The 12,223-nt window shown below is 48.2% G+C and overlaps 1 long non-coding RNA gene across 2 annotated transcripts; it reads left to right on the top strand.

Annotated features, from left to right (window-relative positions):
* The first annotated feature begins 58 nt into the window (after nt 1-58).
* Nucleotides 59-11,954, top strand: LOC140707671 (uncharacterized). 2 transcript variants are annotated; one of them, XR_012087853.2, is made up of 4 exons: nt 59-169; nt 3,286-3,461; nt 3,996-4,057; nt 7,557-11,954. It is a non-coding gene; the product is annotated as an uncharacterized LOC140707671 (long non-coding RNA). The 2 variants fall into 2 exon arrangements; XR_013545738.1 differs by lacking the exon at nt 59-169 and adding an exon at nt 1,402-1,532 and having other exon boundaries at nt 3,288-3,461.
* Nucleotides 11,955-12,223: the final 269 nt, after the last annotated feature.

The following is a 12,223-nucleotide window of genomic DNA, read 5'->3' as shown; positions in this document are numbered from 1 at the left end:
GTCCTACCTTGGGCACATCATGGCTCACAAGACTTCCTGGAGAAGATAACAATGGCAGGAAAATCTGAAGGCAACAGGAAAAGAAGGCGGCCAAATAGGAGGTGGATTGACTCCCTAAAGACAGTCCCATCCTTGAGCAGAGCAGGGCAGGACATTTTCTTGGGTCACCGTAAGTAGGAGGGATCTGGTCAGCGTGGGAGCAACACCAAGAACCTTAAAGACTTATTATTATATTCCTGTGTGAGGCGGCCCGGCGCGTCCTTTTCGTGCACCGCCGGGCCCGGCCTCCGGGAGCAGGGCGAGGAGAGGCGGACGGGACACCTGCCAGGCGGGCGCTCCCCGCTCCCCGGGCAGAGGTGTCGCTTCCTCGCCGCCACTCCATTGCCTGGGCAGGCGCGGGCGGTGCCTCTCCGGGAAAGCGCGGCGGCCGGGCGGGGGCTCCTTCGGCCGCCCGCCGGCCCGCATCTCTCCCGCCGCCGCGCTTCCAGGGCGCAGGGCCAGGAAGGGGCGCCGGGGAAGCCCGTGGGTCGTGCGCGGCACCCGGCCATCTGGGCGCCCGCCTTCTCCCCGGAGCCGCTCGGGCGCAGAACCGTGCGGGGTTTAAAAAGCAAACGCGCGCGCGCGCGCACAGAGAGAGGTCGCGTGTTCGCACCGGCAGACGCTCCTCAGACTTCGGGATTTGGACCGCGGGGCGTCTTCCCTGCCGTCGAAGCGGCGCGGACTCGCGGGCCCGGTCTCGAAAAGGGGAGCGCGGGAAACCACGGGACGCGCGCCTTGGCGATCGCGGTTCCGGGAAGGGCTGTTGGAGAGAGAAAACCTGCGGGTGTTGGGGTTTTTTTTTCCGTCCTGAAGCCAGAGGCCGCTTGGACCCGCAAAAAATAAACAAACAAACAAACAAAAACAAAAAAGCTGGGCTTTTGCAATAAAACGGGGGCGTTGCGTCAAAAACCTTGAATTTTGCCCAGAATGCAAGATTTTCTGAGCAAAACGCAAGGGTTTTTTTTTGGTGCCAAAAATATTAGTTCCGTAAGGTTGGTGTTTTTTTTTTTTTTTTTTTTTTTTTTTGCAAGAAGAGGTAGAAATGCACAAAAACCCACCGGAAGGAAAATGCTGGCCGTTTCTTTCTTTCTCAGCAGCGGAATTGAAATGAGCCAAGGTTTGCCTCTAGCCCTGTCCTTGTGCCGCAGCAAGACGTTTTGTGGCCTCTGAAAGGCTTGACCCTGGTCCTCTGGTGCCAGCTGCCCGGCCCAACGTGTCAGGCTCTGAGCTGCCCCCCCCGGCTCTGTTTCGCGGCCCATCCGACTACGTCTATCCATCTGTATTGGGCCGACTGGGTTTGATGGGTCTTCCCTCCCGGCTATGATAATACCCAGCTGTGCCAGAGGTTTCTCTTTCTTCCAGAAGACATCAAGGCCAAGAAGCCACAGGGAGAAACCATGAAGGCTGGGAGGAAACCCCTGGGGAGCCTCCCAATTCCTTGGGTCATCCAGTCACCGGACGGAGCGTCCAGAGAGAGAGAGAGAGAGAGAGTGGTGGGTGTTCCTTCTTCCAGGCTGGCTTCCCGGCCAGACAGGAGGCAGTCAGTCCTTGGCTGCCTTGGGAATGGGCCTCCGAAAAAATTTCATGGGATGAGAAGGCCCTGCCGCTCAAAGGATGCTGGGATGAATCCATCTCGGAGACAGATGGGCGTCGCTCCCGCTCAGCTAAGGAGAGTTTGGACAGGGCCTTGCAGGACTCGATGTGCCCCTAGAGATTCTCGCTGTGGGTCCTCTTCTCCTTCCACCCTGCTGATCCTTGTCCAGTGCCGTAGCACCACCTCGGAAGCTTTTCTCGAAAGGAGACCTAGATTTGTCCCTCTTCTTTCTGCCGCTCCTTCTGCCCTCTGGCTGCCTCCTCCCTGCTCACCTGGCAACTGGGTGAAGGGCAGGCTGTTCTTGCTCCAGGTCTGAACTCATCACTCCCCGAGGGCTACTGGGAACTAGACTAGGAGCCACTTGTCGCTTAAGGCGAGGGTGTCCACACGTGTCTGTTCAAGGGGATGGAACAGGACAGCCCTCTTTGGAATGTTCCTCTAATGGAGGGGCCCTCCTGTCCAAGTCTATTCAAAGACTAGAACTCTACAAAAGAAGAGGGGAAAGAGAGTCTGGAAGTTGCTCACCTGGACAGCAGAGTCAGCAGAAGGCACATTGGTCTGGTTGTCGTGGTCTCCACTCTAGTGAAGCCTTGTAATTCTGTGTATTCGCGAAGGCTTTCACGGCCGGGATCTGATGGTCGTTGTGGGTTTTTCGGGCTCTTTGGCCGTATTCTGAAGGTTGTTCTTCCTAAAGTTTCACCAGTCTCTGTGGCCATGGGCATCTTCAGAGGACAGCACTCTGTGCTCTGGTGTAGTTGGCTTGGGAGTGGAGTATTTATGGCTGTGAGATAGGCTTTTGTCCTATTCAGGGGATGGGTGATTAGTGTGTCTTGTTGTGGGTGTACTGTTGTGATAAGGAGGAGAGATTATCTGTCACTGTGACTGATGGGTGTCGTTAGCTGGTCTTTTGTGTGTAGTGGTTGTTGACCTTTTGCACGCAGTATTTTTGAGAGCTGAAAGCCAAGTTTTGTTGAATTGTGAGAAACGTTAGGAAGAACAACCTTCCGAACATGGCCAAAGAACCTGAAAAACCCACAACAACCCTTGTAATTCTCTTTAAATTATACGAAACAAAGCTAAAAAAAGGAGGTCATCATAAATCAGAATTGACGTGGCGGCACATGGTTGTTATTGAGCTGGCTCAGTGGTAGCTCAGTGGTTTGGTAGCAGAGCCAGAGGTTGGGAGTTTGATTCCTCCACTGGGCCTCCTGCGAGTACAGCCAGCCTGGGTGACCTTGGGCCAGCTGCACAGGCACAGGGCGCCCCCTACAGGAAGGGAAGGGGAAACCACTTCTGAGTTTTCTCTACCTGGTAAACCTTGAAAACAGGCCAGTCTAAGTCAGAAGAACTGATCTGATGGCATATGATAATTATGTCTTATTATTTCTAGTTTTGCATCTTTGTCTCTAGATTAGCAAATGTTGTCTACTGTAAATATTGTAGCTATTCTGTTGTTCTTGTTGTTCCTGTTCTTGTTGTTGTTTTTGCAGTGTACCTCTTTTCGGGGGAGGGTCTGTATAAGTGGCCAGCCACCTCACTCGTAGTTCCCAGATTGCCTACCTCCTCATTGTGACAATGTAGGCCTTTCAGAGACTGAAACCTGCAGGAGTACACGAAACACTTTTAACATACCTCTCGCCTGTTCCTTGCAGAGTGGTCTTCTTGGTTTGCGGACGGCCTTTTCTTTGGGGAAGCCAAGTTTTACTACCAAACAATACCAGACCTTCGCATGCAGACACGCACTCACTTCCAACGGAAAGACTCTGGAGCCTGCTCCCTTCTTCAAAGGAGGCCCAGCTGTCAGCGGAACCTCAGGAACAACGACCAGGTCAATGACTTTTTTTAACAGATTATTTTCTATCTGCGTCCCCTGTAACAAGAGAGATGCAAGGATGGGGGGTTGCCACTGGCACACGTTTAAGGCGGCGCGTGTGTATCACAGGCGGAGCAGGGAATAGAGGGCCCATTGTGTTCTCCGACAGACGCAAGCGCCGGCAGCCAAAAGCAGCAAACAGACTTGTCATGAAATGGATGTGGAAAGGAAGCAATCACATGGAAGGGGGGGGGAACAGGCGGAATAGTTGCTTTTTGCGAAAGAAGAAAAGATTTGGATTGATCTAGAGGAGTTTGGAGGTGAACAACTAGCAGAATAGCAGTGCAGATATTTCCGTAATAATTTTAAGCCAAAATCCTGCCTGGATCATTTTTTAATGGCTTGATCCATGGCTGGAGGATTTATTTCCAGCTCCTCAACTAAGTGTATAGGCAATCGTGTTGTGAAGGAAAATGTGTGTGTGCTTTACCTACACATGTCGCTTCATATCAGACAATGTGGCCACATCTCCCTTTTGCCCTACCCCAGGCCGCATTGAACTAAAGTCACACGATGAAACCCTCCGGATGCGAGCTCCTATCAACGTACAGGTAAAGCTGGAAAACAGACACACCTGGACTGGTAAACAGTGTTGAAAAACGTTGCTTTACACATCCTCCAAGGTCATGGTTGGTAGAAAAGGAAATTAGCCGAACAGAAAGGAACAATCTTCTTTGGCCACCCGTCTGTTGCTTTACCTCCAGGTTCTGAGATGTTCATTGATGTACTCTGGAGGGCGGGGGGGGGAGAGTTGTCTGAAGGGGCAAAGAAACTGGTGAGGGGGATGATCAGATGGCTGCAAAAATGTGCTCCAGTTTGCAACAGAAATGGCCAAATGAGCTTGCTTTTTGTTTTCGATTGGTGATCAGGAGGTAAGCATTTGAAAGTCTAATTACAGTATGAAGCAACTGCATGCCTAGAGGGGAAGCATTATAACAGCAGAAAAGGCACATTTTCTTGAATGTGTGGAATCAGCCAGAGTTTAATACTATGAAGCATTTGTTACTTCACTGGTGAGCTATAGCATCCATAGAGCAGAAGTAGCTCAGTGGGTTTCATCACCTGGGTGTTGTTAGGAAAGATTTGGCTTCCTGGACCTGGTTTGCATGGCTGAGAAGAAATACTTCCGGCAGGAGGTAGGTTGAACTTCATCGAGCTTAAAAAGAAACCATTCTGCTTCTCCTCATTCTGTCTTATCAGTAGCTTTTTGCAGGATAGGCATCAGGACAATCAAATGCTGGGGCACACCCTTTTCTTTCAGGACAGTCCATTGCTTCACATGATCTACCTCTTCAAGGTCCACAAACTGATTTTCTTCTGAGATTCTTTGGCATGCTCCAGTCCCCAACATATATTTGCAATATGATCTCTAGTGCTGCTTCCTTTTCAAAATCCAGCTTGAATATCAGGCATTTAATGCAATGGTCCTATTATTTATGACAGTTTCTACTATCTCTCTCTCTCTCTTTTTTTGGTGGACTGAATGTACATTGTGCATTTCTAGTCTGTGGGCCATGTTTTCTGCATGTGATGGCATATGACAAGATTTCAATAGATTCAGTCTCCATAGCTTGAAATAGTTCTGCTGGCATCCCATCTCCTCCTGGTGATTTATTTCAGAGCCGTTTCCCCTTCAGTTTCTACCACTGTAGATTCTTCATCAAAGGATTCTTCTTTGAAGACATTTGCCATCCTTTCATCTCTTCTGTGTGGCTCTTCAGTATGGGGTTGCCATGTCTTCTTCATTTTAACTTAATCAGACTGCTATTTCAGCATCCCTAATTTTTGGTTCACATTCCTTGAATTTAATAGATCAGTTCTCCTGCTCTTCGTTTGGCTGTCATCTTCTGCATCTTTGCAAATACTTGAAATGGTGGGCGTGAGGCGGAGATGCTTGAAAGAGCCGCCCAGAGTGGTCGACCAGACCAGATGGGCGGGATATAAATCAATCAATCAATCAATCAATCAATCAATCAATCAAACAAACAAACAAACAAACAAACAAACACAAACAAACAAACAAACAAACAAACAAACAAATAAATAAAGAGAGTCTGCAAATCAAGTCTCCAAAGCCTGCAAAGAGGGTCTCCAAATCAAGAATCAATGCAATTCTGGAGAAGAGGACAATAGAAGAAGAAACAAGAAGATGAATACAGGTGGAGGAAGAAGATTACAGCAAGAGGTCCCGCTTATGGTGGTGGGGAACACAGTTAAATTGCATTTTAGTTTCTGTGTTATATGTTTATGTGTAGGTTATAATAATAGAAAATAAAAAAACTATTTCAAAGAAAGAAAGAAAGAAAGAAAGAAAGAAAGAAAGAAAGAAAGAAAGAAAGAAAGAAAGAAAGAAAGAAAGAAAGAAAGAAAGAAAGAAAAAGAAAGGGAGTCTGTGCTCTGTGGAGTCCCAGCAAAGAGCAGAAACAGGAGATGGGTCATCTTGGACTGCCAAAGAGAAGTCAGTTAATTGGGGAAAGAGGGGCGGTTAATTGGGGAAAGCATGCAGTCTACCAAGCATGTTTGTTTGACAGGCACTTCCTTCCTCTCATCATCATCATCATCAATCATCATCATCATCTCAGAATTGCACTGCTGGAAGGGACCCTTCCTTTGCATGCTGAACTGCCCACATTCCCAACCAGTTTCTATCCATGGTTCTTCTGAACTGAGTCCAGTGGTGTAACTCTGGAAATCCAAGTCTCGGGAACCTTTCCTGTGTACGGGAACAGCTCGCAGAATTTCGCAGGTATAATCTGGCCAAGGAGGATGTCGGCCGGCTGGCCGGTTGGCTGGTGGATTCTGGGGATTGTCACACAAAGACAGAAACTTTCCACCTGGTTCTCTTGGAAAGCAGAGAGAGGGAGGGGCGCGCCTTGGAGAGACATAGGCAGGCTTCCCTGCTACCGATACCTGGGAGCAATTTGCACCCCCCCTCGCTTCATGCTCCCTCCACCCCCACTAACGAGAAATGCACAGGAGTCCCTCTGAGAGCCGGAGCTGCGGGGGGGGGGGATCCATCTTTGCTTGGGGCATGGCTCACCGAGTCAAAGAATTCAAGACACATGTGAGGGGGTGGGGGTGACAGGCTGGCTTGCCAGAATCTCATCTCTTCTCAAACTCTGTTTTTAAAATAGTGTTATGAGCAAGGAGACACTGAGGTCCCAGTAACCAAAATAAAAAGGACATGCAGGTCTCTCCAGCTTGCTCAGGGTAGTCGGGGAATCAAAACTCTTAACAGAGTTCATAGCCTTGGCAGCCACTGGCAAAACTGTACTGGTTGGAATGGTCTGGCAAAAAGCGTCTCCAAATCCTCTTCTCTCCCCCCCCCAGCCCCACAGAGAACACATGGCATCCACCAAAGGCTAGAGCCATAGATCACCAAGGCAGAAGTCCTGGAACAGCACAGAGATATTCGGGGAAATATACAGGGGATTTTCAAGCTGGCCCAAGAGCAGCCAGGCCTTGTATCAAACCTTTCTCTGTTTTGCTTTGTGTGCATGGTCAAGCCATCACTGCATTTGGGAGCTCTGTAGCTGTGGTGGAACTTACTCAAAATGGGTCGACATGGCACCATTAAGGGCCAATAAGCAAGAGGACGGACATCCGTCCACCGTAAAGGTATGTCCCCCCCCCCACTTGTGCCTTCTTTGCGACGTCCAAAGGCAGCTACTCCCCCATCTCAACAAAACTCTTCGGATGGCTAAATGAGATTTTTGGCTCGGTTCTGACAGCCAACAGGGCAGAAATAGTTGGCTACTTTGGGCAAGGAATGCCAATATTTGCTTATTTTGTTCTCGCAGGTGCAAGATTATGAGAGCCGGAATTATTTTTCACATTATGGGGAGAAGAAACCACAGAGAAACATTTGTCTGAGCTAAAAACATGCATTTTGCACTAACAATATTGTATTTTGTGTCGAATCAAAGCATCTCGTGGCGCGAGGTGGGGGTGGGGAGAAGCCCAAGTGATGATGAGAAAAATCCCTGCTCTTTTCCGCCAAATGTAGGAGCAAACAAAATCTCATGGCATTTTCCCTATTTTTTTCAACAGGATGTTTCAATGTGTCCAGACACTCATTGTCATCACAGAGAAGAAATAATGTCTGGATATACATCACATTCTTCTGGTTGCCTCATTCTGCAGGCACAGCACCATTTCCTCTCCCGAAATCAAAATGGAAGAATATGTGATACTGCTTTAATTTTCTCTTTGCTTCCTGAAGTTGGCTAATGTTACTCATGCAGATGTAAACTCAAGAGCATGTGCTTTATTTTTCCCATAGAAAGGGAAAGTCCCAGCCCTTTTTGATTAGAATTGATTATCCATCATTCATAGGGACCGCTTCTCCTTTGATAACCCCTGAAAAAAGAGCAAAATGCTCTTCCGGCAAGGGTGCACACACACCCTGAGCCTTTCTGGAGCTGTTCTGCCTTTCCAGGACTCTAGCTGGCTGGAGCCCCCCGCCCCCACCCCCAGTTGTCTGGCAGGAGAAGCTGTTTCTTGTTGGCTTTTGTGAGGCAACCACTGAACCTATCAGCATGTCAAGGGAGATGGAGGCTCTGGGCCTTCCGACCTTTCCTTCTGAGATGAAGCTACAGATGGAGCCAAAGACTGTGCGTGGTAGACTAAGCCAAGCATGTGGAGAAAGGAACGGAGCCTTCCTGCTGAGAGGTTGCAATCCAACAAGGCTCCTCCAAAGATCTGGAGATCATGGCTCAGCCCCAAACCTGAGGTCAACAGTTCATGATCTGATAGCTGATGTTTCCTAGGGAGGATGAAAAGAGGGTGGCCGAGAGAGCTTTTGAAAACCCCATTGCCGTTTTCCTTTAGCAGGTCTCTAGTTGGGCTCTTGGGTGTCCCAGGCAGCCGGGGGGATGTTGACATTAGGCTTAGAGGGGGCAATAGCGTGACCATTGTTGAGAAAGCCCTCTTTGGACCCTACTTCCTCAAGGTGTTGGAGCGAGTTGTGACTTCTCAGCTCCAGGGGTTCCTAGATGAGACGGATGATCTAGAGCCACTTCAGTCTGGCTTCAGGCTTGGTTATGGGGCAGAGACTGCTTTGGTCACCTTGGTGGATGACTTACACCAGGAACTAGACAGGGGGAGTGTGTTCCTCCTGGTTCTGCTGGACCTCTCAGTGGCTTTTGATACCTTCAACCATGGTATCCCTCTGACCCACCTCTCTGGAACGGGACTTGGAGGCATTGCTTTACAGTGGATCTGGTCCTTCCTGGAGGGGAGAACTACTCAGAAGGTGGTGCTATCTGGTTCCTGTTCGACATCCTGGCCGCTGGCCCGTGGGGTCCATCGGGGTTCTGTTTTGTCCCCTATGCTGTTCATTTCTGTGAAACCACTGGGAGAAGTTGTCCAGAATTTTGGGGTTCGGTGTCACCAGTATGCAGATAAGAACCAACTCTTCTGTCTCCTTTCCATCTAAATCTGAGGAAGCTGTTTCAGCTTTACATCAGTGACTGGTACATATCAGTAATGGAGTAGATGCGGGTGAACAAACTGAAACTTAATCCAGACAAGACAGAGGTGCTCCTGGTCAGTTCAAGGAATACTGATGCAGTCTGTGCTGGATGGGGTTCCACTCCCTCTGAAAACACAGGCTCTCAGCTTGGGGATGTTCCTGGATTCATCGCTGAGTCTGGATGCCCAGCTTTTGGCAGATGGTCAGAAGTGCTTTTGGACCATTAAAACTAGTGTGCCAGCTGTGCCCATTTCTTGAGAGGTCTGATCTGGTCATGATGGCTCATGCCTTAGCTGCATCCTGGCTGGATTACTGTAACATGCTGTATGTGGGGATGGATCCAGATGCCTATCTTTTTTGGACTCTCTCTGTGCAGGATGGCTGGCTGTAAGGACTTTCATGGTGAGCATCTACAGGTTGACAACCAACCAGGTTTTGTACTCCCCTCTCAGGAGGCTTGTGTGGACATCCTGTCCAGACAGCTATGCAGATGCTCTGTGGCTTGAGCGCTGGGTTTGTCCTTGTGTGTGCGCAGTGCTCCGTAGCAATGCATGTGAGAGACACACAGGGTGAACCTCTGGTTGAAAAGAGGTTCAGAGGCCACCTGCAACAGGGCATTGTGCATAAGGAATGAAGGTGGACCAATAATTCTGCCAGAGATTTGTGGGACATGCACACGTACCAGCATGCATGTAGACCGACCCGTTCGAAGGGCACAAGGGTGTCAGGCATCAACCTGCGTGCCTTTATTTGGTCATGGACAAAACTTGGAGGGACAGGCAGCTCCCGAGGAGGAAGCCAACTTAGAATCTTCCCATGAGCGGGGAATGAGCCGTTAGTCAGAAAGGAAACCTCTCTGGTTTGGAAGTGTCTTGGAGCCAAGGAAAGCTATTTTGTTCCACAAATGGATCCACGAGACAGCCTGTCTGTTCAAGAAGCCCCCAGGGGCCTTTTTGCATCATTAACATCTTGCCCCTAGACAACTGTGGAGAGAACTGGGACCAAGAGCGCTCCTAACAATGGCACCCGGCTGCCTTGGAATGCTGGGAAGGCGGCCTCGTGACCGACAGCCGGGCTTGTCAGGGAGCAGCCGAAGACCCAGCGCGGCCGACCTCTCAGCTGGGGAGGCGCCTCCTTTCTCCAGATAACTTGGCCTTCCTGCCTGCCTTCTTTCTTTGCAAGACATGGAATCTAACTATGGGAAGAAGGAAAGCGGAAAACACAGCACAAACTATGTCATGTTTTGACAAATATAATCAACAGAATTAACAACAATGGCAAGCTGAAAATTCCCAGGAGCTCCACATGACTCCAAAAACCAGGGTTTTGCTTTCAGCCTTTCAAAGATGGCTGCTGTTGCTGATCTTGGCCAAGCTCCTGGCAGAGTCTGGAGTCTGCTCCAGGAGAACAAGGAAGAGGAGGGAGAAGGTGGAGCAAGGATTCAGGAAAGGCAACCGTGGGCAGCAGTGGTCCCTAAGGCCTCCTGTGACACTGACACACACACACACACACACACAAAAGCCCAAGGCGGTTTCTGCACTTCCCATCACCACAAAATCCTTTACTAAATGAAATGCCTTCCCCGAGGTGAGGAAAAACCTGTCATTGGCAGCTCCCGGAAACCTGAAGGATATGCCACCCCTCTTTTAAATAGGTTGCAGGATGCTTCCCTCTGATATGAGTTTAACCCCTAAAATACCAGTTTTTCAGACTCTGTCATCCGCTTCCAGCTGCTTTGGGCATTGTCCTCTTCTACTTGGGATGTAACCAGGATGTTTTAAGCGATTCTCTCCTTTGTGTTTCCCCTGCGCCGTAGCTGTTTGTTTTGTATTTTGTACTCTGCTAATTATAAGGGAACCAGTCGTTTCACGACAGAACTGGATGCTTTCCCATGAACAATTTGGGGACAAAAGGTCAAAAAGAGCCCTGCCTCAGCATCCAAAGATCCACAAGCTGAAACGGCTCGTGCTCCTGTGCCTGTTTGCGGTCACTGCTCTTTGGATTTGCTACTGCCTGGACGCCACTTCCGTGGCCTCTTGGGTCTGAGTTCCGTTCTTCTCCCCTGCAGGATCCCAGCCAATCAGAGATCCCAGGGTGAATGTGAAGATGTCATACGGATGATGACATTGGATGGCAACGCTGCTCAGAGGACGAGACAGGGACTCTGGTTCATCTCCCTGAATGGGACAGAATGAAAAGACATCAACAACAAATTGCATTTTTGTACAGCTATCTTGTTTCTGTAGTGTGTTCTGTCTTTCTTTTTTTTTCTGCTCTGTCTGCCTAATTTTTAATTTTGCATCTGTGTTAATTATATACTCACAGCCAGATAAAAGCTACTTTTTCTTATCTTATCTTATCTTTTCTATTCTTTTCTTGCTGTGAGTTCCTTTCTTGAATTCATGGCCATACAGGCTGGGAGATGCAAGAATTTTTCTCCAAAAGAGTATCTTTGTCAATGTCTGTGCAGAACAAAAAGCAAGTGCAGAAAAGCATCATGTATTCAAATGCAGTATTTCAGCTAAGTTACTTTATTTTTCAGTCTGAGCTCTTCAGTGCTCATACTGAAACTGTATCTGTTGCTGTCTTTATCACCATCTTTACTTTTCTGAAATGTGTCACCTTAGCATTTCAAACCTGATCTTAACACACATTTTCAGGAGCTCGGGTATGATATGTCCAATACTAGGAAGAAGATGACAGGGCAAAAAGAAACACACACACACACACACACACACACACACACACACACACACACACACACACACACACACACACACACACACACACACACACACACACACACACACACACACACACACACACACACACACACACACACACACACACACACACACACAAAAAAGCAGGACTGAGCATTCAACTGATTTTACATAAGTTTTCAATATCTGTTACCAACTATAAATAAAACAATAAAGAGAACTGAATTTTATGGTAAACTAAATGAAGAAAAATATCTCAATTTTTAAAAGAAAAAGCAAAATTTTAAAGATGACTTGCACAGACAACAAATGGTGCTATCTGTCTTTAGTCTGACTGCAGTTGAAACAATTCTCGTATGTCAATATATCATATGCTTCAATCAATCAATCAATCAATCAATCAATCAATCAATCAATCAATCAATCAATCAATCAATCGCAACAGATTATTCAAATTCCAATTTCTATTTGGGATCCAAAACCATTTGAAGTGTTATGAATCCGTTTGGACTAAATTGGGA

The sequence above is a fragment of the Pogona vitticeps genome, chromosome 5, assembly GCF_051106095.1.
Source record: "Pogona vitticeps strain Pit_001003342236 chromosome 5, PviZW2.1, whole genome shotgun sequence".
NCBI lineage: Eukaryota > Metazoa > Chordata > Lepidosauria > Squamata > Agamidae > Pogona > Pogona vitticeps.
The sequence above is the reverse complement of the archived record's forward strand: the minus strand, read 5'-3'. Positions and strand labels throughout refer to the sequence as shown.